The sequence below is a fragment of the Coregonus clupeaformis genome, chromosome 12 (assembly GCF_020615455.1).
Source record: "Coregonus clupeaformis isolate EN_2021a chromosome 12, ASM2061545v1, whole genome shotgun sequence".
NCBI lineage: Eukaryota > Metazoa > Chordata > Actinopteri > Salmoniformes > Salmonidae > Coregonus > Coregonus clupeaformis.
In genome coordinates, this window is record NC_059203.1 from 26,298,180 (window position 1) to 26,321,600 (window position 23,421).

General features: G+C 44.2%; 1 protein-coding gene across 6 annotated transcripts in view; it reads right to left on the reverse strand.

The window, feature by feature from the left end:
- LOC121578138 (plasma membrane calcium-transporting ATPase 1) overlaps positions 1 to 23,421 on the reverse strand; it is a 187,913-nt gene that overhangs the window by 81,608 nt on the left and 82,884 nt on the right. The window lies entirely within an intron of this gene.

A 23,421-nucleotide genomic window follows, 5' to 3' on the forward strand; every position in this document is an offset into this window, starting at 1 on the left:
CTGGACCCTTTAACAACAGAGTATTGGACCCTTTACCCTTTAACAACAGAGTATTGGACCCTTTAACAACAGAGTACTGGACCCTTTAACAACAGAGTATTGGACCCTTTACCCTTTAACAACAGAGTATTGGACCCTTTACCCTTTAACAACAGAGTACTGGACCCTTTACCCTTTAACTACAGACATATACAGTAGTTAGCCTATCCTCTCAACCTCCCCTCAGTGGTCAAATAAAGGAAGGAGAAAAAAGACCCAAAACAAAACACCACTGCCAAGTGCTTTCTGTCTAGTCTGGAGAGCTATAAGAAGTGACAGAGCATTCTCTTTGGACTGGCTGTCTGCCCAGAGTCCTGTTCTGTTAGTGTGGCCTTCCAGTTACATTTTAAGTCATTTAGCAGACGCTCTTATCCAGAGCAACTTACAGTTAGTGAGTGCATACATTTTCATACTGGCCCCCCGTGGGAAATGAACCCACAAACCTGGCGTTGCAAGCGCCATGCTCTACCAACTGAGCTACACGGGGGGCTTTTACATTGTGTCACTTTTTCATCCCTCTGTTTCCGTGGGCAGTAATACAGGAGCAGAGGGAGTCCCCAATTAATACTTTAAATTGCCCGAATGGCACCAGAACATCAGTTTTGTTCCAGCAATACTGTGCATTTAACTAAAAGCACATTTACCTAGCTTGGTGGAGACCCTAGGAACCTAAAAAGTTAACCAATCCTGTGAACGGGTTTGGCAACTCAAGTGTCTATACTTCAACAGCAAAGTTAGATAAGACGGAAGTTTATGAAGTAGGGCCTTGTAAGCAAAAGGGAGTAATGTAGAGATCTACGGGTCTTTAGCCAACCTTTTGATACAGGATGCAGTGATGAGTATCAAAACTGTCACCTGTAACAAAACGAAGGGAATCCAAAGGTTTAAGAGTAGTATCAGCTGCACTTTGATAAATAATATCCCCATAATCAAGAACAGATAAAAGGTTGACTGAATAATCTGCTTCCTACTGCTTAGAGAAAGGCACAATCTGTTTCTGTAATAATCCAGGAGAAGTTTCCGTGGGCAATTGAAGCGAAGGATGATGAGGTGTCTGGGAATTCAGGGGTGTCGTCTGAACACATCATCAGACAAACATGACAGAGCAACGGGGTGCCAGGCTGGGTGAAAAATCCCCTTTTATAATCTGAGGTTGCCAGGTTGGAAAATCTCCTTTTATAGTCTTGGATTGCCAGGTTGGGTCAAAATGACCCTTTATAGTCAAAGGTTGACAGGTTAGGTCAAAATGTTATAGTCTGAGGTTGCCAGGTTCGGTCACGATCACTATCTATAGTTTGAGATTGCCAGGTTGGGTAGAAAATCACCATTTATAGTCTGAGGATGCCAGGTTGGCATATAACACTTTCTAAGGCTGAGGTATTTTTGTCACTATACCAGAATTTTTACTTTGATACCGATACCAGGTTTAGTATCACAACACTCGATACCAAAAAAATGTCCAAGTTTCTTTTAGGTTTTCGCTCTCAAAAATCACACTTTGTTTTATTTACAGAAAACAAAATTGGATGTTCTAAGTCCACAACAATACTTGAACCACATAAGGAGACTACCTAAGGTCTGGGAAAATCTAAGAAATTTAGAGTGTAGTTACCCTTTAATTCAACTGAGCAGGCACCTACCAGCACTGTTGTTTGGTTAGCAGATTCTCTGTAGAGCACATGGGAGGGAGTTTGCAAAACAAATGATGCCCACTGGATTGATGCAAATAATCATTCTGCCAGGTAGGCATAGGCTACTTTGTACTTTTTATAGTCCAAGGTTGCCAGGTTGGATCCAAAGTATACTTGCACAGTCTGGACTTTCCAGGTTGGACTAAGACAAACACATTATGCTCTTGGAATGCCAGGTTGGGGGGAATCTCTCATTTATGAAGAAATAATGCCATGTGCAGTAATGTATTAACGGGATATTATTTGGGATAATGTATCTCTGTGAGTGAAACAAATTTCAAATGGAGAAAAAAATATCACTGGTAGGAGATTACATGCATTTCTGTGAGTAGCCTAAAACATAAATCAAAGCAGAAAGTACTTCTCATGCAGCATGGCCACATGCTGAGTACACGGGTTACTGTGTAGATATTTTTTCATTTGCTCACGTTGCATTTTGTGTGAACACATGCTTTCTCTTGACACTTAGTGGCAGCAGATTTGCAGAGGACTGCACTCTGAATGTAAAGCGATGACATTGTCAGACTTTCCCTGGCTTCAGAAGAGGGGGGAAAAAATGGTATATACATATACATACATATATCTATACATACAGTGGGGAGAACAAGTATTTGATACACTGCCGATTTTGCAGGTTTTCCTACTTACAAAGCATGTAGAGGTCTGTAATTTTTATCATAGGTACACTTCAACTGTGAGAGACGGAATCTAAAACAAAAATCCAGAAAATCACATTGTATGATTTTTAAGTAATTAATTTGCATTTTATTGCATGACATAAGTATTTGATCACCTACCAACCAGTAAGAATTCCGGCTCTCACAGACCTGTTAGTTTTTCTTTAAGAAGCCCTCCTGTTCTCCACTCATTACCTGTATTAACTGCACCTGTTTGAACTCGTTACCTGTATAAAAGACACCTGTCCACACACTCAATCAAACAGACTCCAACCTCTCCACAATGGCCAAGACCAGAGAGCTGTGTAAGGACATCAGGGATAAAATTGTAGACCTGCACAAGGCTGGGATGGGCTACAGGACAATAGGCAAGCAGCTTGGTGAGAAGGCAACAACTGTTGGCGCAATTATTAGAAAATGGAAGAAGTTCAAGATGACGGTCAATCACCCTCGGTCTGGGGCTCCATGCAAGATCTCACCTCGTGGGGCATCAATGATCATGAGGAAGGTGAGGGATCAGCCCAGAACTACACGGCAGGACCTGGTCAATGACCTGAAGAGAGCTGGGACCACAGTCTCAAAGAAAACCATTAGCAACACACTACGCCGTCATGGATTAAAATCCTGCAGCGCACGCAAGGTCCCCCTGCTCAAGCCAGCGCATGTCCAGGCCCGTCTGAAGTTTGCCAATGACCATCTGGATGATCCAGAGGAGGAATGGGAGAAGGTCATGTGGTCTGATGAGACAAAAATATAGCTTTTTGGTCTAAACACCACTCGCAATGTTTGGAGGAAGAAGAAGGATGAGTACAACCCCAAGAACACCATCCCAACCGTGAAGCATGGAGGTGGAAACATCATTCTTTGGGGATGCTTTTCTGCAAAGGGGACAGGACGACTGCATCGTATTGAGGGGAGGATGGATGGGGCCATGTATCGCGAGATCTTGGCCAACAACCTCCTTCCTTCAGTAAGAGCATTGAAGATGGGTCGTGGCTGGGTCTTCCAGCATGAGAACAACCCGAAACACACAGCCAGGGCAACTAAGGAGTGAGTTTTTACCAAAAAGTTATATTTTGGTTTCATCTGACCATATGACATTCTCCCAATCTTCTTCTGGATCATCCAAATGCACTCTAGCAAACTTCAGACGGGCCTGGACATGTACTGGCTTAAGCAGGGAGACACGTCTCGCACTGCAGGATTTGAGTCCCTGGCGGCGTAGTGTGTTACTGATGGTAGGCTTTGTTACTTTGGTCCCAGCTCTCTGCAGGTCATTCACTAGGTCTCCCCGTGTGGTTCTGGGATTTTTGCTCACCGTTCTTGTGATCATTTTGACCCCACGGGGTGAGATCTTGCGTGGAGCCCCATATTGAGGGAGATTATCAGTGGTCTTGTATGTCTTCCATTTCCTAATAATTGCTCCCACAGTTGATTTCTTCAAACCAAGCTGCTTACCTATTGCAGATTCAGTCTTCCCAGCCTGGTGCAGGTCTACAATGTTGTTTCTGGTGTCCTTTGACAGCTCTTTGGTCTTGGCCATAGTGGAGTTTGGAGTGTGACTGTTTGAGGTTGTGGACAGGTGTCTTTTATACTGATAACAAGTTCAAACAGGTGCCATTAATACAGGTAACGAGTGGAGGACAGAGGAGCCTCTTAAAGAAGTTGTTACAGGTCTGTGAGAGCCAGAAATCTTGCTTGTTTGTAGGTGACCAAATACTTATTTTCCACCATAATTTGCAAATAAATTCATTAAAAAACCTACAATGTGATTTTCTTGATATTTTTTTCTCAATTTGTCTGTCATAGTTGATGTGTACCTATGATGAAAATTACAGGCCTCTCTCATCTTTTTAAGTGGGAGAACTTGCACAATTGGTGGCTGACTAAATACTTTTTTTCCCCACTGTATATGACAGCTCTTCAGGACATACAGCTAACCAGTCGCTCCCACCCACCCCTCCCTCCCTCCCTAATTTGCCATCTTTCTCCCTGTGTCCTCTCTCCCTCGCTTCTCCCCTTTTCTCCCAATCTTTCTAGCCTCTCCATTTCTCTCGCAGCTGAAGCAATACTCTGCTTCTTGCTTTTCTTTCTCTTTATTGCTCTACTTTTTCAGTCTCTTTCACTCTCTCTCTCTTTCTACTAAGCAACCACATATTCTTTCTTTGGCTATTGCTCTCTGCCTTCACTGTGTCCTTTGTTCTTTTCTCTCTGTCTCTCTCTGAGTGGTGGGATTATGGAGGGAGGTTTTAGAAGTCAGCAGAGTCCTGGGGTTTTGATCATATTCCCTCTGTGCCAACTGGCCTGTGAAGCCTGATATTCCTTCTCTTAATCTTCCCTCACTCCCTCTTGCTCTATCTCCCTGCCTCCACCTCTCAATCATTCCCTCTCCCTCTATCACTCTGTCATCCTTATTTTCCCCACACAATCTCCCTTCTTTCCCTCCCCTTCTCTCTTTCTCCTCTCCATCATTTCTCTCCCTCTCACTCTATCCCTCTTTTTCTCTCTCATTCTTCAGCCCCATTCCCCTATCTCTCCTGTCAACTCAGCACAGTGTTAAAGGCGATAAAACCGGAACAGTAATAAGGATAGATATGGGGGGGGGGGGATCCCCCTGTTTCTCCTGCCCAACGCAAGTGTGTCACTGTTTTACTGTTAATGGTCTGTGCCGGCTTTTACTGCAGAGGCAGCGGAGGGATTTGTGTGCGCTCCGACACTTTTACTAGATTGGGAATTAGTCCAAGAGCATCCGGAAGAATAACTGAAAATCAAAGGCTTCTCCAGGACAAAAGACAACACTGTCTTCCCTAAGCTATCTGTACAGACATACACAACACTGTCTTCCCTAAGGTATCTGTACAGACATACCCAACACTGTCTTCCCTAAGCTATCTGTACAGACATACACAACACTGTCTTCCCTAAGGTATCTGTACAGACATACACAACACTGTCTTCCCTAAGCTATCTGTATAGACATACCCAACACGGTCTTCCCTAAGGTATCTGTACAGACATACACAACACTGTCTTCCCTAAGGTATCTGTACAGACATACACAACACTGTCTTCCCTAAGCTATCTGTACAGACATACACAACACTGTCTTCCCTAAGCTATCTGTACAGACATACACAACACTGTCTTCCCTAAGGTATCTGTACAGACATACACAACACTTTCCTCTCATTGTGCTTCTTTTTATCTCTCCAAATCTCTTCTCCGAGCCAAGTCTGAAACCAATGGCAACCATATTGTTGTGCTTGTGCACCATGTATCGTGCAACTTCACTGACTTTTAAGGTGTATACTGTAAGACTAAGGAAATCACTTTGGACTTTTGAGATGCACCCCTCTTTCACTGCTCGCCTTGAGGATAAATCCCACCCACTGAGACCGCCCACTTCAGGGGAATACTATAGGGAGCCAAATCAGATCACCCCCTTCTGGCTCCTCTCTGTCCTGCTTTGCTACTGGCGGACCCAGGCTTCTCTGAATCACTCATCCAGACTTGCGGAATTCCACAATCACGCCCGAGTGCCCCTTACCGGGGCGATGGGTATCAAGGTGACTGATAACAGGAGCTTTGCAAGGCATGCTGGGAGTGGGAGTCTGTTGTGATGGCGACGGAAGAGGAGCGTTAATACGACCTCTCTCAAAGAACCATGGGATGGCTGCCAGTTAAGACAGGCAGAGAGAGAGAGAAAGAAAGAGAGAATGCAAATGACCTGACAGGAGAAAAATAAAAACAACAAATAGATGACAATCACACTTGTGAGTTAATGGATAAATTAGCAGGTAAAGGGAGTTGAACTGAGACCATCTGTGAAGCTATTAAAGCTATTTTGATCATTACTCAGGTAATAAAGCAAGAAAAACCCCTACTGTTTATACAGATTGGTAGAGAGAGAGAGTGTGACCGATAGAGAAAATCCGGATCATAATCAGACACAGTAAGTCCACCTTTAACAGGACACATTCTCTGGAGGAGTCACCTTTCCCATCATGTATGTTGTTTTGCTATCTCGCTCTCTCTCTGAGGGACCACAGACGTCTTGTGGTTCCTGAACACAGCTCTCATGGAGTGAGGCCAAGTTTCCCTCTCCCTCTCAATTAAATTAAATTAAATTCAATTCAAATGGGCTTTATTGGCATGGGAACGTATGTTTACATTGACAAAGCAAGTAAAATAGACAATAAATAAATTAAAAATTCTCTATCCCTCCCTTGCTTCCACTCTCGCTCTCCACCTCTTTCCATTTCTCGCTCCTTTACTATCTGTCATTCTCTCTCCATCGCTTATTTTTTTCACCTCATACATTCCCATTTCTCTCTCCATCCGTCTCTCTTCCTCTCTGTCTCACCATTTTATCCTAGTAATTTAGCAGACACTCTTCTCCAGAGCGACTTACAGTAGTGAGTGCATACATTTTTCGTACTGGTCCCCCGTGGGAATCGAACCCACAATCCTGATGTTGCAAGTGCCATGATCTACCAACAGAGCCATACTTGAATCACATCATTAGAAATGTACTTGAATAATTAACAGCCAATGACTCACAATACTAGAAATGGTACTGTAGTGTGGTTGATAAGAAACAAGTAAACTTCCAGAGAGCTACCTCCCTGTATGACTCAACTCCCTAACATCAGCTTTCAGGGGATTAGAGGAAAACATTCACATCTCTGATCTACAAGACTGATACTGAAGTGGAATTTACTTAATGTGCTTCATCCATCTCCAGATGAACAGAAAGTAACACTTTGATAATTGTGGTGGTGAGACTAAGTTTCTGTTCCCCTGAGAATCCTAATGTAATACATGTTTTCCTGTGTCGCTCAGTTGGTAGAACATGGCACTTGCAACGTCAGCATCGTGGTTTTCAATTCCCGCTGGGACTACCCGTAACTATATATATATATATATATACACACATACACACACTGCTCAAAAAAATAAAGGGAATACTTAAACAACACATCCTAGATCTGAATGAATGAAATAATCTTATTAAATACTTTTTTCTTTACATAGTTGAATGTGCTGACAACAAAATCACACAAAAATGATCAATGGAAATCAAATTTATCAACCCATGGAGGTCTGGATTTGGAGTCACCCTCAAAATTAAAGTGGAAAACCACACTACAGGCTGATCCAACTTTGATGTAATGTCCTTAAAACAAGTCAAAATGAGGCTCAGTAGTGTATGTGGCCTCCACGTGCCTGTATACATTTACATTTACGTCATTTAGCAGACGCTCTTATCCAGAGCGACTTATCCTTAGCGACTTTTTTTTTTTTGGGTGGAGTAAGAGGGGGGTAGAAGGATTACTTTATCCTATCCCAGGTATTCCTTAAAGAGGTGGGGTTTCAAATGTCTCCGGAAGGTGGTGAGTGACTCCGCTGTCCTGGCGTCGTGAGGGAGCTTGTTCCACCATTGGGGTGCCAGAGCAGCGAACAGTTTTGACTGGGCTGAGCGGGAACTGTGCTTCCGCAGAGGTAGGGGAGCCATCAGGCCAGAGGTGAATGAACGCAATGCCCTCGTTTGGGTGTAGGGACTCCCTACAACGCCTGGGCATGCTCCTGATGAGGTGGCGGATGGTCTCCTGAGGGATCTCCTCCCAGACCTGGACTAAAGCATCCGCCAACTACTGGACAGTCTGTGGTGCAACGTGGCGTTGGTGGATGGAGCAAGACATGATGTCCCAGATGTGCTCAATTGGATTCAGGTCTGGGGAACGGGCGGGCCAGTCCATAGCATCAATGCCTTCCTCTTGCAGGAACTGCTGAGGTCTAGCATTGTCTTGCATTAGGAGGAACCCAGGGCCAACCGCACCAGCATATGGTCTCACAAGGGGTCTGAGGATCTCATCTCGGTACCTAATGGCAGTCAGGCTACCTCTGGCGAGCACATGGAGGGCTGTGCGGCCCCCAAAATAAATGCCACCCCACACCATGACTGACCCCTGCCAAACCGGTCATGCTGGAGGATGTTGCAGGCAGCAGAACGTTCTCCACGGCGTCTCCAGACTCTGTCACATGCTCAGTGTGAACCTGCTTTCATCTGTGAAGAGCACAGGGCGCCAGTGGCGAATTTGCCAATCTTGGTGTTCTCTGGCAAATGCCAAACGTCCTGCACGGTGTTGGGCTGTAAGCACAACCCCCACCTGTGGATGTCGGGCCCTCATACCACCCTCATGGAGTCTGTTTCTGACCGTTTGAGCAGACACATGCACATTTGTGGCCTGCTGGAGGTCATTTTGCAGGGCTCTGGCAGTGCTCCTCCTGCTCCTCCTTGCACAAAGGCGGAGGTAGCGGTCCTGCTGCTGGGTTGTTGCCCTCCTACGGCCTCCTCCACGTCTCCTGATGTACTGGCCTGTCTCCTGGTAGCGCCTCCATGCTCTGGACACTACGCTGACAGACACAGCAAACCTTCTTGCCACAGCTCGCATTGATGTGCCATCCTGGATGAGCTGCACTACCTGAGCCACTTGTGTGGGTTGTAGACTCAGTCTCATGCTACCACTAGAGTGAAAGCACCGCCAGCATTCAAAAGTGACCAAAACATCAGCCAGGAAGCATAGGAACTGAGAAGTGGTCTGTGGTCACCACCTGCATAACCACTTCTTTATTGGGGGTGTCTTGCTAATTGCCTATAATTTCCACCTGTTGCCTATTCCATTTGCACAACAGCATGTGACATTTATTGTCAATCAGTGTTGCTTCCTAAGTGGACAGTTTGATTTCACAGAAGTGTGATTGACTTGGAGTTACATTGTGTTGTTTAAGTGTTCCCTTTATTTTTTTGAGCAGTGTAATATATATATATATATATATATATATATATATATATATATATATATATATATATATATATATATATATATATATATATAAAAATGTCCCTGTAGAGGGCATAGTAATCTGTACTTCTACTTCAGACTGAATGTATGCAATGTCCCAGTAGAGAACATAGTAGCTGGTCTGATGAACAGTATGCCTGGTCTGCTTGTGTGAATCTAGCTGAGGGAATGTGTGTGTGTTATTGTATTCCTAATAATCAACCAACCACTGCATATGCGAGCCTGAGAGCTGTGAGCTACATATGCAGTTTCTGATCTTGTTGGTTGAGAATGATGGACATTTAAAAGCTGGCACCTTATGGTGAGGGTATACATTGAAAGGTGTAGTCACGACTGACTGAACTTTACATATGCTTTGGGGGGTGGGGAGGAAGAGATTCAAAATGGATATTTTCAACAAACATAATATTTCAACCTTACCACTATCTCAAACTTTGTATACAGTACATACAACAGCAAGGGTTTTTGGATTGTAGGGACAGGAACAGGGAAAGAGGTAGATATGGGGAGGGAGGTTAAAAGATGACAGAGAGCATTCATACTTCTTGCGCTTCGGGGAGCTGTGTCATACGCATCCAATAAATTGGTCTGCATCGCACCACTCGTAGTGATTCAGGGCTAATCTCTATAGCCATCCAGCTAATTACAAGCAACTGGCTAAACAAAAATACAAGACCTTACCTCTTCTGAGATGTTGGAGTCAGTTTCCCGGTACTTGAAATATGAGCTCAGCCAAGATAGCATGAAGTAAAAAGGCTGCACCGTTTTCCCACCTCCATCTCCATCCCAAATCTCCCCATTGCCCCCCAGCAAAATGGGCCTACATTTAGGATATTGTTTATGTGTGTATTTCACACTATGTTGAGGTAAAAATCAGAGTATAAAGCTTGTATGGATGTCAACCCCAACAGATGTTCATGTCATGGTCATTAAATCAACTGCATTACAATTAACTACTGACTACCACCACCGATTTCTGTATGCTAGCTATGCTACCAGCTTATACAAAGGGGAATTAGCATTTAGCAGTCACTTTTTCTAAACCTGAAAAGGGTCAACTTATAAATGTTATCCAGCGAAAACAGCCAAATACACTGTATATACAAAAGTATGTGGACACCCCTTCAAATTAGTGGATTCGGCTATTTCAGCCACACCCATTGCTGTCAGGAGTATAAAATCGAGCACACAGCCATGCAATCTCCAGTACTGAAGATCTAAGTGACTTTAAACGTGGCACCGTCATAGGATGCCACCTTTCCAACAAGTCAGCTTGTGAAGTTTCTGCCCTGCTAGAGCTGCCCTGGTCAACTGTAAGTGCTGTTATTGTGAAGTGGAAATGTCTAGGAGCAACAATGGCTAAGCCGCGAAGTGGTAGGCCACACAAGCTCACAGAATGGGACCGCCGAGTCCTGAAGCGAGTAAAAATCGTCTGTCCTCGGTTGCAACACTCACTACCGAGTTCCAAACTGCCTCTGGAAGCAATGTCAGCACAATAACTGTTCGTCGGGAGCTTCATGAAATGGGTTTCGATGGCTGAGCAGCCGCACACAAGCCTAAGATCACCATGCGCAATGCCAAGCGTCGGCTGGAGTGGTGTAAAGCTCACTGCCATTGGACTCTGGAGCAGTGGAAACGCGTTTTCTGGAGTGATGAATCACGCTTCACCATCTGGCAGTTTGATGGATAAATCTGGGTTTGGCGGATGCCAGGAGAACGCTACCTGCCCCAATGCATAGTGCCAAAGTGCCTCCAAAGTTTGGTGGAGGATAAATAATGGCCTGTGGCTGTTTTTCATGGTTCGGGCTAGGGCCCTTAGCTCCAGCGAAGGGAAATCTTAATGCTACAGCATACAATGACATTCTAGACGATTCTTTGCTTCCAACTTTGTGGCAACAGTTTGGGGGAGGCCCTTTCCTGTTTCAGCATGACAATGCCCCCATGCACAAAGCGAGGTCCATACAGAAATGGTTTGTCGAGATCGGTGTGGAAGAACTTGACTGGCCAGCACAGAGCTCTGACCTCAACCCCATCGAACACATTTGGTATGAATCGGAATGCCGACTGCGAGATATGCCTAATTGGCCAACATCAGTGCCTGACCTCACTAATGCTCGTGGCTGAATGGAAGCAAGTCCCCGCAGCAATGTTCCAACATCTAGTGGAAAGCCTTCCAAGAATAGTGGAGGCTGTTATAGCAGCAAAGGGGAGGCCAACTCCATATTAATGCCCATGATTTTGGAATGAAATGTTCGACGAGCAGGTGTCCATATACTTTTGGTCATGTAGTGTATATCCAAATTGGATTTTAGTAACCACATTGTGGGCCTGTTACAATACATCAATCATGACGGATTTGACAAATGTCCACTTTGTTAAATAATATTTGTTGAATGTGCGCCAATCCAGCATCTTTCTATCCCCCTCAAGGAAGTCAGTTTGTGTTTTTTCAGGATGTACCGCCCCCACCTACCGTCAACCAATCATGTCAATGAGGAGCTATACGGAGCCGTCCGCATTGTTACAGAATTTGGGAGGCGCACGGCATCGCCGTACGGAGCTCAATTTGGCCTCCGCAAGCCTCTCGAGGTGCCGCAATTGCGTCACACCCTCCGTCCGGAGCCTCTGGACTGCATGGCTGGATCAATCATAAATTGGCTTTCAGAGTGAAAATGCATGTTTTTCCATGGTTACTTACGCCACTTGTTTCTAAAAGCTTTCACACGCAAACAGGCTGACATCAAACTTTAACCCGAATGCAAGCTCACACACACACACAGTATATTCCATTGTGGTACACTATGGAAATCATTTCCTCTTAAAGTGCCATAAAAAACCACTAATTTACTCTCTGAAAGCTAACAGAGCTAAATAACGAAGGACACGTCATAATGCCCAGATTCTCCAGGAAGTCTTCTGCTCTAAGAGCCAAAAGGGATGGAGCAGAATGAGCTGAACGGAACCTCTGGGGCAAATGTTAAGGCCCATGTCTCCTCTATGACACATTGTCTACTATAATAATCTGCTGGTTGACCCAGCAACAGAGCTGGTAATCACAAAGCCCGGTCTAACCAATCAAAGAATCCACAGCTAACACAGGGCACACACTGGTTTGTACTAGGCTAAACTGTATTTCCCCAAACTAAGAACTTGAAAGAGTCAAAACAATGCATTCATTCACTAACAACGTTGCAACATTAGCCTACTTCTGAATTTCTTCTTAAGTCAATTATATCTATTGACTCCATCATAGAATTCTCTGTAATGCCTTTGCCATGTGTGCCAAGTGTTGAATGGAAGGCTCCTTTTCCATGAATCTTTCCTAAATTGCAAAAAGACACATTTAAATAGAGCCCAAAGTAAAGCTGGGCGATATGGACAAAATCCACATTGTGATAAATTGGCTGAATTGATGCGACAACGATAAATAGAACGATAAGTTTATAACTGTGCACCACATAAAAATATTAGGGCTGTCAAAAATAGCGCGTTAACGACGTTAATTAGTTGTTTGCTGTTAATTACGTCAATTTTTTTAACGCATTTCACGCATGCGCAGTGTGACAAATTATTCAGGTCAGGAAAGTGGTTGGGAGCTAGAGGCGAGATGGAGCAAGGTGAGCAAAGTGGGCCTATTGACGGATTCAAATATAAAAAGAATGATGATGGTACAGTTAACAAGTACAAGGTTATTTGCAAGATTTGTAAGAAGGAGTTTCAATTTCACCGGAGCTGTTCAAGCTTGAAGTACCATGTCAACGCCAAACATGCGTTTGCTGGGCCGTCAGATTCAGCAAGTGGTTTGCGCCAGACATTTACATTTACATTTTAGTCATTTAGCAGACGCTCTTATCCAGAGCGACTTACAGTTAGTGAATACATATTTTTTTATACTGGCCCCCCGTGGGAATCAAACCCACAACCCTGGCGTTGCAAACGCCATGCTCTATCAACTGAGCTACATCCCTGCCGGCCATTCCCTCCCCTACCCTGGACGACGCTGGGCCAATTGTGCGCCGCCCATGAGTCTCCCGGTCGCGGCCGGCTGCGACAGAGCCTGTATTCGAACCAGGATCTCTAGTGGCACAGTTAGCACTGCGATGCAGTGCCTTAGACCACTGCGCCACTCAGGAGTATACATTCAGACCACGCTGAATGTTTGCAGGCAATTAACAAAATCAACCTCAGATAATTTGACCAACACAATAGCAAAATGGATTGCAAAGGATTGTAGACCCATTAGCATTGTAGAAGACTCAGGTTTCCTTGATGTTTTGCAAGTGGCGTCTCAAGACTCATTCTATAAGCCACCGTCAAGAGCCACAGCCAAAGACAAATATTATGGTGTGTAGTATGTTTCAGCTTGATTTAAAACACCATTATTTGGCTGTGTTAATAAACAGACATAATATGAAAATTATGTATCTGTGTCCTGTTATTTATCTTTTGGTATGCATTTCAGAAAAAAAATGGTTAGGATTCAGGTGTAATTGCAAATAGTGATTAATCATGATTAATCCACTGAAAATTCTGATTAATTTGATTAAAAATTTTAATCATTTGACAGCCCTAAAAAATATATAATTTAAACTACTACTACTAGTGTGATGGTTGTACCAATCAATTGTCCCATTAACAAACACCCATATTAGCAAACTTATTTCATTTCAAACTTCACATTTCTCAAGTATAGACTACTGATCGTAATGAACAATATCAGCAAAATGCTTTTGATAAGTGATCGGTATGATCAATGAAGATCCTTTTCGGTTTATCGTCCCAGCTCTAGCCCAAAGTGTTGAACAAAACCACCCTACGGGTGTATGCAGAAAAATAACAGTGTGCTTGTTTAATTTGTCCATGACACCCGAATATATCGCCAACCTAACCAAGATGGACCAATATGGACAATATACATTAACGACACCCCCCCCACCCCACTTTACCCCTACCTACATGTACAAACTACCTCGACTAACCTGTACCCCCGCACATTGACTCGGTACCAGTACCCCCTGTATATAGCCTCGTTATTGTTATTTTATTGTGTTACTTTTTAATTTGTACTTTAGTTTATTTAGTAAATATTTTCTTAACTCTATTTCTTGAACTGCATCGTTGGTAAAGGGCTTGTAAGTAAGCATTTCACGGTGTTGTATTCGGCGCATGTGACAAATAAAATTTGATTTGATTTGGCTGCCTGTCTAAGTGACTGTCTCCAGTGGAGGGATAATGCAGTGATCGTCTATCATGTGGTCTGTCCATTCCACATTCATTTAGAGTAGCCTAGAGACCAGAGATATTTACTCTGACACACACACACACACACACACACACACACACACACACACACACACACACACACACACACTAATCTAGCCTAATTATGCCCCCTTTTCCAATGTACCTATCCAACGTACCTATCCAATGTCACAATGAGTGATCTACTCAAAAACAACCCAAAACAACTAATCTCCCTATACCACAAACATCAGAGACTAAGAACGTCAAACTAAGCCTAGTCTAATCATCATCATTTATTCTCAGTATATCTCACCACTACTGCACTCAAAAAGACATGAGGTGACACCCTTCTGGTTTTCCTGCTTTGTGTATCATCTTAAAGGCAGTCTAGTGTATTGCTCTAACCTGGCTCTGTTCCTGCCATGTGGGCTGGCAGCATGGCTGAGCAGCTACTTCATTCCACCACACCCACTGAACAGGGAAATCCTGGGCCAATGAGGCTGGGCCGTTGGCTCGAGGCATAGCAATGACTCGCTCCTCTGACTGTGTCACATACGTCACACCATTCGAACAGCCTCCACAGGAGAACTAAGCCGTGTTCACACACATTTAACTAAGCTAATCTCCTAAGTAATAATACCTTCCAGTTGTTTCTTTACTTTGCTGGATTGTCGTAATATTCTCCCTTTTGCTGAAAATAATGACGTGTAATGTTCTAATTCTGTTTAAGCCTTTCCTACGTAAGTTGTTATAGAGTGCCCATGCTCGATACCCTGGTAAAGCAACTGCACCGCCCGCAACCGTAGGGCTCTCCAGAGGGTGGTGCGTCTGCCCAACGCATCACCGGGGGCACACTGCCTACCCTCCAGGACACCTACAGCACCCGATGTCACAGGAAGGCCAAAAAGATGATCAAGGTCATCAACCACCCGAGCCACGGCCTGTTCACCCCGCTATCATCCAGAAGGTGAGGTCAGTACAGGGGCATCAAAGCTGGGGCCGAGAGAATGAAAAACAGCTTCTATTTCAAGGCCATCAGACTGTTAAATAGCCATCACTAGCCGGCCTTCACCCAGTACCCTGCTCTGAACTTAGTCACTGTCACTAGACAGCTACCACCCGGTTACTCAACCCTGCACCTTAGAGGCTGCTGCCCTATGTACATAGACATGGAACACTGGTCACTTTAATAATGTTTACATACAGTATATACATATGAAATGGGTAAAACAGTATTCTAGTCATTGCTATCCTATTCAACTATTGCTGTATATATAAACACTATTATATCCTAAGTATTCTACAGATATACTATATATTCTATCCACATACTGTCCATAATGTCTGTACATCCCATCCCACATGCATACATACATATTTATACTCCGGACTCAGACATTGCTCGTCCTAATATTTATATACTTCTTAATTCCATTCTTTTACTTTTTAGATTTGCGTGTATTGTTGTGTATTGTTAGATATTACTGCACTGTTGGAGCTAGGAACACAAGCATTTCCCTACACCCGCAATAACATCTGCTAAATATGTGTATGCGACCAATACAATTTGATTTGATTAGATTTTGCTATTCCTATCTCATAGACCTAGGTGGGACTGCAAAACAGCAGCAGCAGAAGTATTGCTTTGTGTTTTCCCAAAAAAAAGAAAGGACAATCTGTGTTTGCCCTCTAGAAGCAGGCAGGCAGCCAGGCAGGCAGCCAGGCAGGCAGGCCCAGCAGCAGACTGGTTCATCAGTAAACATTAGCAAAAGTGTCTCTGGAGCAACCAGCACAACACTGGAACACAGCAGAGCAGAGCAGTCAGATAGAACTACACTTTTATGGCAATGCTGAGAGAGTGATTGTGCATCATTAGCTGCTGGTTGTGAGAAGAGGATTGTGTGTTTATGTGTGTGTGTGTGTAGTGGGTGGGGAGGATGGGCAAAGTGCATCTCCTCTCTGTATAGTAGTTCAGGTGAGTGTTAATGTTAATGGGGGTGGTAAAGTGTTGTTAAGGTGGAGGTTAATGCTCATATTCCCTCCTCCACTAACACACCACTAAGCGCCTGCACCACAGAGTGGCGCAGTGGTCTAAGGCACTGCATCGCAGTGCTAACTGTGCCACTAGATCCTGGTTCGAATCCAGGCTCTGTCGCAGCCGGCCGCGACCGGGAGACTCATGGGCGGCGCACAATTGGCCCAGCGTCGTCCAGGGTAGGGGAGGGAATGGCCGGCAGGGATGTAGCTCAGTTGATAGAGCATGGCGTTTGCAACGCCAGGGTTGTGGGTTCGATTCCCAAGGGGGGGGCAGTATAAAAAAAATATGTATTCACTAACTGTAAGTCGCTCTGGATAAGAGCGTCTGCTAAATGACTAAAAATGTAAAAATGTAAAAAATGTAATGAACCATAGAGATAAAACAACTGGATCTAGCTCTAGGAAATGAACAACCACATTTATCCTGGCTGATATGATGACTCAGTGCTACTGCATCAGACATGTTCTGTCTGAAAAACATTGGTTGCATCCCAAATGGCACCGTATTTCACTATATAATTTAGTACACTACTATGGAAACCTTGTGAGCCAGCCTGATCTTGAGAGCTTACATAGACTACTCACTACTATATCTATGTAGAGAATTTATGTCAATAGTACACATCTAGATCCTAAAAGGGTTCTTCGGCTGTCCCCAATGGAGAACCCTTTGAATAACCCTTTTTGGTTCCAGGTAGAACTATTTTGGGTTGTATGTAGAACCCTTTCCACAGAGGGTTCTACATGAAACCCAAAAGAGTTCTACCTGCAACCAAAAAGGGTTCTACCTGAAACCAAAAAGGGGACAACTGAAGAACCCTTTTTCTAAGAGTGTAGTGCACAATATAGGGAACAGGGTGCCATTTGGGATGCACATGTTGTATTTCTTAGATATTTAGCCAACCATATAAAATAAGGAAGTGTTCTGCTACAGTATTGTGCATAGAAGCAGTACAGATTGATAAAGCTATAACCTGTAACATGCACTCTGGCTGAGGCCAGAGAGTGATGTCATTACCAGAGAAACCATTGGAGGATGGAACACTTACTCACGCAGCCAACATTACAAAGGACTGGAGTAGAACTTAGTCTGTGAGGGAAACAGAATGAACTAGAGAACAAATCAGTTTCTACGAATCCAAGATAAGAAATTTGAGTGGAGCATCCCATTGTTGTCTGGTGAAAGAAAGTGAATGCATGCTCTAAATAGGAGCGTTATGACAAGTCCAAAACCCACAACAGCTATTCACTCAAACGACAAAACAGGGATATGAGATAGAAGCCAGGCTTAAGAGGCCCATTTTCTTACAAAACAACCATCAGAAAACCTTGTTTTCCACTGAAATTCACCAGCTTCTCATTATGTGTTTGAGCATCTAAAAAGGAGTGTATTCACTCCTTACTTCAATATTACTTTTTTCCCCCAACCCTTCTGTCCACTAAAAACACAATTTTGCTTCCTTCATTAAAAATAGTAATTTCTTGAGCGGAGGACAGTGCTACAGCTGTCCCTTGATTAGTAAATGGAATAGATAAATGATCTATGAAGTCATTAGGGCTACGGTGTGGAACTAATTTCAATCCTGGAATGAACAGCAGAACCAAGGAGGGCCACTTTCTAGAGAGAGAGAGGGGGATGAAGGGAGAGAGGGAAGTGGAGAGACAGACAGACAGATTGTTACGAACCCCGTGGCTCTAAACATCTAGGGTGGATGGACATGAGACCCGTAACATAAATTCATGTAAATTATAAGTGTGGCATGGAATAGTGAGAACAAATAAGACACAACTACCATGAACTACCGTCAAACACAAAGTGTTTATTTATGAACACACGGTAAGGGTTTGGGAAAAAGGGCTGAGCAGGACCCAAGAAATGAAACAATAGTGTAAAACCCCCTAAACTGATCTAGCCTGCCTGAAGAACCGCTAGGCTACTGCTACCATACAAAAATACAGTGGGTGGTCCGCTCAGGTCTAACTGGTGTTTATAGACAGATTTCTTCCTACGGGTAATGTACGCCCAAGGGCAACTAGCTTAAACCCCCCTTTTCCCAAAAAACACACAAAACTACTAAACAGGGTACTCAGCAATTAAATAAGTACACAGGATACAACAGTATCCACACTCAGGTAAAGAAATATATTCTAATAATGTTACCAATAGGGTAACCAACAACTTAGTGCGTACACAACACACAGGACACCACCGTGTCCATACTCACATATGGCAAAAAGTCTCTCTCTCTCAACAAACACAAGTCTGGTTTTTATAAAATGGGATGTGTGATTGAACAAACGAATAACAGGTGGTGCAATTAACAGGAATGTTCACTGATTGGTCCAATCAGCAGACACCTCAACGACCACCAATCAGGAACATACAGGACACCTGTGATTAGGGCAGAAAGAGTAGAAACACACAAAAACACAGGATACCTGTATCCGTAACACTCCCACCCTTAAAAGAGCAAACCAAAATGGTTTGCGACACACGTACTATCACAACACCCAAATTCACAAATCATCCTGCCGGGATAACAAAAAAAAACCTAGATCATTACACACGAGACAAAGCATCTGCCAACACATTATCCAACCCCTTTTCGCAGAGGAATGGCCTCTGGGTACCTGGCGGCCACACACATAATTGTCCACATAAACTGGTTACCAGATTTTGTTTTTGGTAATGGTCCAACACAATCAACCATCACATGCTCGAATGGTTCACCTATGGCCGGTATGGGACAAAGAGGCGCGGGGAAAATAACCTTGTTCGGTTTCCCAACTACTTGACAGGTGTGGCAAGTCCGACAGAACTGAGCCACATCTTGTTTTAAGCCAGGCCAAAAGAAATGTCGCAAAACTCGATCATAAGTCTTGGTGACTCCCAGATGTCCGGACCACTGGTGATCATGAGCGAGGGATAAAACATTTTGTCGAAAGGCTGTAGGAATCACTATTTGGTAAACAGCATTCCAATCTCCGCCAGCGTCAACATGGGATGTCCATTTACGCATGAGGAGATTACCATCAATGAAGTATGCCATGTTTTTCTTCTTTAGCTCCTCCTCTGAGACAACACCAGAAAAACATTTAGCCAGGCTAATGTCAACCTGTTGGTTAGCGATCAGCTGCTCACGAGTAACTGGTAACTGTATTGCCTCCGCAACAAGTTCCACATCCTTCTTCCTTTCTCTGGGCTGTTGGTCAGACTGCATCAGCTTACCAGAGGTAGCACCCGAACTATCCTCTGGGTCACACTCTCTGAATAGAATCGTGTCTGACAAATCTATCACTTCACCCACTTGTCGTGGCTTGAGCACGTGTGACAGCACAAGCGGGGAACACATCTGGATAACCCTGTGCCAGCTCCTCGGAGAGAGACTGGTCACTTTTATCCAATACCTCCAATATGGGTATTACCTTTCCTCCGGCAATATCGTTGCCCATTATAAATGTCACACCTTTTACTGGCAACATAGGACGTACGCCCACTCTGAACAATCCACTGACTAACTCAGAGTGTACGTTCACAAAGTGCAATGGCACTGGGACGAAACCCATTTCAATTCCTTGTACTAACACACTGGAACCACAATATGTATTACTGGACAAGGGCAACACATCAGCTAGTATGAACGACTGCGCCGCACCAGTATCTCTGAGGATTCTAACTGGACGCTGACACGCTTCATCATCTGATATAGAAACAAACCCCTCAAAATGAACGGTTCATAACTGTGATCTGGGACAGGGACTTTCAAACCACATTCACTATGAGGCTTCTGTCTTGATTCCGGCCCTACAACCGTACGAATCAGCCCAACACCCGTTGGCGGCCTGGCGTGCTGAGGCATCCCCGGTTTGCGTTTAAGCAAAAAACAATCACTAACCAAATGTCCCACCTTATGACAATAGAAACAGTGACGCACATCTTTTGGGCGTGCTGGATGTACTGCTGGTCGACTAGGACTAGAAGTTAGCAACTCCGCAGCCCTGCTCTCCGTACGAGCCGAAAACACGCTCTTATGTGTCAACACAAACTCGTCTGCCAATACAGACGCTTCCGACAGTGAGGATACTTTCTGTTCGCTCAGATAAACTACAATGCGTCCGGTAAGCAATTTTTAAACTCTTCTAACAAGATTAACTCCCGTAGAGAGTTAAAATCAGTTACCTTACTTGCACTGTGCCATTTGTCAAACAGATGTCCTTTGTCTCTAGCAAACTCCACATAAGTCTGAGTAGGAGACTTTTTATGAGACCTAAATCTCTGTCGATATGCCTCAGGAACAAGCTCATAGGCACGAAGAACAGTAGCTTTGACCACCTCATAATTCAAACTGTCTTCAAGAGGTAGCGCTGCCAGAACCTCTTGGGCTTTACCTGTTAGCTTACACTGAAGTAATAGGCACCATACCTCGTCGGGCCATTTCAATGCTACCGCTATACGCTCAAACACACTGAAATAGGAATCAACCTCTGACTCCCTAAACACAGGTACCAAGGTGATCTGTCTACTAATATCAAATGTAGCAGATGACACAACTGGTGAGGATGGCTCACTAGCAGGCATAGTATTAGCAGAGACTAACCTCGCTGTTTCTGCCTCTAGTTCCATTCTACGCATCTCCAGTTCTTGATCAAGCCTACGCATCTCCAGTTCCATCTTACGCGTCTCCTGTTCTGCCTCTAGCTTACGCGTCTCCTGTTCTATCTTACGCGTCTCCTGTTCTGCCTCTAGTTCCATTTTACGCATCTCCAGCTTGTCTTGCCTGATTTGTGCCCGCTCTTCCGCCTCTATTTGGAGCCGTGTCGAGCGGACATCCATCCTGGCATCACTGTCAGTCAGTGGGGAGAGTGGGTCATAACGGGGCAATGTGACTGGAGCCTTAGCCTCGTCCTCAGACACTGATGGGCTTACAGAAACAGCAACCACATCCCCTACATGAGAAGCAGACTCAGGCGGCGGTAACACAAGCACTCGCTCGCTCAATAATATTTCTAACACTACTTCCCTAACTTCTGCTTTCACTAAACCCCTCGGTATGGGTAAAGAAAAGTGGTCAGCCAAAGCCTGTAGATCCACTCTACGGCAATTCTCAAAAACCCCCACGTAGGGGTTTTCCAAAAATGCCCCTAACTCAAAAGTAGCCATCCTACTAGCAACACGAGCCGTCAACTACTGAACACACAAAAAAACAGGTAGTACAGCTGCCAAGCTCAACACTGAACCAGACACTTACTAATTTACATGAGTAGCATGGGATAGATCCCGGACGAGCCCCCACTTTATGTTACGAACCCCGTGGCTCTAAACATCTAGGGTGGATGGACATGAGACCCGTAACATAAATTCATGTAAATTATAAGTGTGGCATGGAATAGTGAGAACAAATAAGACACAACTACCATGAACTACCGTCAAACACAAAGTGTTTATTTATGAACACACGGTAAGGGTTTGGGAAAAAGGGCTGAGCAGGACCCAAGAAATGAAACAATAGTGTAAAACCCCCTAAACTGATCTAGCCTGCCTGAAGAACCGCTTAGGCTACTGCTACCATACAAAAATACAGTGGGTGGTCCGCTCAGGTCTAACTGGTGTTTATAGACAGATTTCTTCCTACGGGTAATGTACGCCCAAGGGCAACTAGCTTAAACCCCCCCTTTTCCCAAAAAACACACAAAACTACTAAACAGGGTACTCAGCAATTAAATAAGTACACAGGATACAACAGTATCCACACTCAGGTAAAGAAATATATTCTAATAATGTTACCAATAGGGTAACCAACAACTTAGTGCGTACACAACACACAGGACACCACCGTGTCCATACTCACATATGGCAAAAAGTCTCTCTCTCTCAACAAACACAAGTCTGGTTTTTATAAAATGGGATGTGTGATTGAACAAACGAATAACAGGTGGTGCAATTAACAGGAATGTTCACTGATTGGTCCAATCAGCAGACACCTCAACGACCACCAATCAGGAACATACAGGACACCTGTGATTAGGGCAGAAAGAGTAGAAACACACAAAAACACAGGATACCTGTATCCGTAACACAGATACAGAGAGACAGACAGACAGACAGAAAGAGAGCGAGCAGTGGACATTTTCTACTCAAAACGTGAGGACATGATGTCGATGAGTTCTTAGATATCATGTGATTAATCTTCTCTGAGTGATTCCAAAGTCTGAAGTTTGCCAATGAACATCTGAATGATTCAGAGGGGAACTGGGTGAAAGTGTTGTGGTCAGTTGAGACCAAAATCGAGCTCTTGGGCATCAACTCAACTCGCCGTGTTTGGAGGAGGAGGAATGCTGCCTATGACCCCAAGAACACCATCCCCACCGTCAAACATGGAGGTAGAAACATTATGCTTTGGGGGTGTTTTTCTGCTAAGGGGACAGACAACTTCACCGCATCAAAGGGACGATGGACGGGGCCATGTACCGTCAAATCTTGGGTGAAAACCTCCTTCCCACAGCCAGGGCATTGAAAATGGGTCGTGGATGGGTATTCCAGCATGGCAATGACCCAAAACACACGGCCAAAGCAACAAAGGAGTGGCTCAAGAAGAAGCACATTAAGGTCCTGGAGTGGCCTAGCCAGTCTCCAGACCTTAATCCCATAGAAAATCTGTGGAGGGAGCTGAATGTTCGAGTTGCCAAACGTCTGCCTCGAAACCTTAATGACTTGGAGAAGATCTGCAAAGAGGAGTGGAACAAAATCCCTCCTGAGATGTGTGCAACCCTGGTGGCCAACTACAAGAAACGTCTGACCTCTGTGATTGCCAGCAAGGGTTTTGCCACCAAGTACTAAGTCATGTTTTGCAGAGGGGTCAAATACTT